This window comes from Pinus tabuliformis, chromosome 3_1 (assembly GCF_031772625.1).
Source record: "Pinus tabuliformis cultivar Carrire ecotype Pingquan chromosome 3_1, CPIR1, whole genome shotgun sequence".
Classification (NCBI taxonomy): domain Eukaryota; kingdom Viridiplantae; phylum Streptophyta; class Pinopsida; order Pinales; family Pinaceae; genus Pinus; species Pinus tabuliformis.
The window spans coordinates 200,517,346-200,521,355 of NC_142301.1; the positions used below are offsets into that span (position 1 = coordinate 200,517,346).

The window sequence follows — 4,010 nt, forward strand, 5'->3', positions numbered from 1 at the left end:
TGCTTCTCAATGATGTTGTATTTTAGTGCTGCATCCCTTATTGTCTCACTAAAAAGTGCTATGGGCTGTTCATTCATCTGATTCTTCTTTTGCATCAAGACAACTGCTAAAGTATGATCACAGGAAAATGAAAATATAATAAAATCTAAAGTATAATCAGGACTGATTAAAGTAGGAGAAGTAGATAATGAAAATTTTACTACATTGAAAGACTTCTTAGCATGTTTAGACCATCTTACCTCACTGTACTTTTTCAGCATGTCTGTCATCTCTGTCAAATATTGCAATTTTATTTCATTATTAAAATTAATAACAATTTCTTAGATAAAAGGAAACCATAATATACATATCACACTCCATTATTATTAGTTATAAATTTATTTTCATTTTACCATATAATTTAAAATAATGATTCCTTAAACATATTTAAATTTAATTAATGGAGTAGTCTTTAAATTTGACTTTATAGAGTTTGTAGTAGATTGATGAAAAATTTTATGGTCAAATCTCTTGTTTTTTTACTACATATATGGATTCAATGCCTTAAAAAACCCATGGGGAACTTCCATTGTGGAGAGTTCACCCGTAAAACTTGGATTTCAATGAATCCCTCTTGGATTGTAGACAAAGTAGATTAGAAAAAGTGAACTAAAGAACTTTTCAAAAATTCACACTTAAAGACTACTATTTAATTAATAAGCACATAAAATATAATATTTACAATATAACAAGATTCTAAAACACTAATATTCACCCCTATTTTACCATGAATATTATTAACTCTCTTCTTGCAATACCATCATACAATACCGTGCTTATGAATACCATATACCCCAAAAACATAGCTCATTTCAAAATAAACAAAATTATAAATATTTTATTTTAATTTAATTTTATAAACACACAATATAATAAGATTCTTAATCATGGATATTCACCCCTATTTTACTATGGATATTATTAAATCTAAAAGAAACATGCTTTGGGGAGCTGTTGTAGCGGTGTAAATGTCTGTAAACATTTACATGTAGGCTCAATTAAAATGCTCATTAGATTATAAATATTAAATGTTAAATGTTAAACATTAAGTTTACTTTTACATGTTTATGTTACCATAAATCTAAAAGAAAAAAGCTTTGCACTTAAATCTAAAAGCAAAAAGCTTTGGGGAGATGATGTAGTGGTGGAAATGTTTTTAAACATTTACATGTGGGCTCAATTAATTACTTAGAGAGTGGCTATCCCACCTATTATGTAGTGATGGTGTAATGGCATATAAACATTTTGACTTAGTGAGAAGAAAATAAAAAAATAAACTAAAATAAAATAAAAAATTAATAATATTAATAAATATTTTGACCTTAACAAATTATTTAAAATTAAATTGAAGTATAAACATGACATAACTAATTTTGAATAAGTGTCAGCCTAGAATGATTTGTACAAGTTAAATCTTTACCATTAGACAAAAATTTGTTATAATTAACATAAAATTTTAATATTTTCTAAAATTAGCATAAAGATGATTATAAATATAACTAACTACATGTATAATATATATTTAGTAATAAATATTTAAAATTAATACTTAAATATAATCAAAATTTTCAAAATTTTAAAAAATAAAGCACAATTTTGGGAGTAGGTGAATTTTTTTTTGTTAGAATGTGGTGAATATTTTTCTTCCTTAAATCTAATTGCGGGAGTGTCACACAATCAAGAAGCCTTGAGGCACCCATACCGTCAAGAAGCCATGAGGCACCCAAAATTCTAAAAGAGAAATCTAGATGTACCCACACCATCCCACTCAAAATCCTACAACTTTACAGCTATAACTTATATTTCCAAAAATTTATACTACATTCATGCAAAAATTTATATATATATATATATTAGAGAAGTCTAGAATTATCCACACCATCGCACCCAAAATCCTAAAACTTGGCAGCTATAACTTATATTTCCAAAAATTTATACTACATTCATACAAAAATTTATATATATATATATATATATATATTAGCGAAATTTCCATCTTAAACCAGTTTAACATTGATCATTAAATTTAAATTTGAAAGTATCTTATTCCATTAAATTTAAATTTAGAAATGGCAATATTTATCGCATAGATTATAAAAAAAGAAAATATACGATAGAAATAAAGCCCCCGACTGTCGCATTTTATGGAAGCAAAGCATTACGAGAAGCCCAAATGGCATCGATTGGCGAAACGGTGTGATGAGTAGGGTCCATAAAGGGCTTATTACTAAGGGTAAAACGCATTATATCGTTTCATCGACAAATCCCATTTGACCAAACCCTAAAACTCCTGCGAGATCATCCACCGGATCCACGTTACGCAATGGCCACCAAGGAAACGCCCGAGTCATCCAAGAAGCTGTCGCATCGTGATCGTAGTAGAACGAGAGCCTCTGTGCCCTCCGATTTGGCTTCGCGTGATGGCAGAATGGAGCAAGAGGTGCTGGAGGCCGATATCTTATTGCCATCTGTTCTGCCATTCAAGAAAGTACAGATATCTGAGAAGTATCCCAAGGACCATTCAAAAAAGAAACATTGGAAGCGTTTAAAGCAGATGATTGGGTCAGAAAACTATGAATCTCATCCTGCGGGGGAGCCCAACTACGTGAATATTCAGTCTACGCCCTCCATGTATCCTGCCAAGAAATACTGTGACATTTCAGGGTTCCCCGCTTCGTACACGGATCCGCGTACCAAACTTCGGTATGCGAATGTCGAAATGTTCAAGCGCGTAAGAAGCCTTTCTGATGAAGAAGTTCAGTCCTACCTGGCTCTCAGAAAGGCCGAAGTTGTATTGAAATGAAATAGTGAAGTTTAAAGTAAATTTTTGATGCTTGATATTGATTTAGGGTTTCGACCTCTTTATATGTCAGATTTTTTTTCTGGAGTAAACATGCGATGAGTTTTTGATGGTGAAAAACTCCTGTGGGTCTTTGGTAACCGGCGATGGTATGTTTCTCCATAGCCATAGCCGTTGAGTTGAAATAAATTTCAGGTGTGTTTTTTAATTGTGGTAATCCTATGCGGCGATTATGTATTACATACATGTTATTTTAGGGTTATCTTCCTGTTAAAGTATCACTCCACAATCAATTTTGTTGGAACTGCCGTGACTGAAATCGGATTCTCTGTGTTATTTCTTTACTGTATCATGCACTTAAGCTGTGTTGATTTTTTGCCGTGGTTGTTTTGATTATAGTCGACCCGCGGTCATTAAAAACGGGATCCTTTCTTGTGAATTTTATTGCAGTTAGGGTTTGGCTATTCTATTCTCTCTCTACAGTACACCAACATATTGTTTTCGTATAATCATAATTAATTAGTTATATATATTGATCAAGAAGTTACATGTTCAATATTTATAAATTTTGAATAATATTTTGTTTACTTATTTTTAAAGCAGTGATAGGCGCAATTTTGAAGTGGAAGAGTTTTGGGTTTTAATGTCAGAATGGGGTAGTGGATGTATATTTTTTACTGTTCGATATTTAAATGGGTTATCAAAAATTATAAATGAATACATCTCCAATAATAACTCAATAGATTGAGTTAGAAGAGGTTCCAATGGTAATGGAAGGTAATTACAAATTAAAAAAATATTATTAGAAATAGAGATAATTATCCTAATAATAAATAAGGTTTTAAGAGTTTTGAATATTTTAGTTTTATAGGGTTTTAAGAGTTTGGAATATTTTAGTTTTTTTTTCCAAATTGATTGTGTAACTGAGTGGCTTAAAGGTTTAATGTTCAGTTGGATCTTTTTAAAAATTGATATAATTATTTTTGTTGAAATACTTAATTTTGTATTGAAAATAATATATTGATTTATGAATAAGATAACAAGCTAGTTAATAATGGAGATTCTTAACTTGCAGGTAGTATTTGTTATAGTAGCATGGCCCAATACCAAAGTTTATGAATGCCACTTGCCCAAAAACCACAAATCATTTCACTATCAAAATATTTTACAT

The 4,010-nt window shown here is 30.3% G+C and overlaps 1 pseudogene; it reads left to right on the plus strand.

Moving 5' to 3' along the window:
- The first annotated feature begins 2,362 nt into the window (after positions 1-2,362).
- Positions 2,363-2,842, plus strand: LOC149186491 (protein EIN6 ENHANCER pseudogene; annotated as a pseudogene).
- Positions 2,843-4,010: the final 1,168 nt, after the last annotated feature.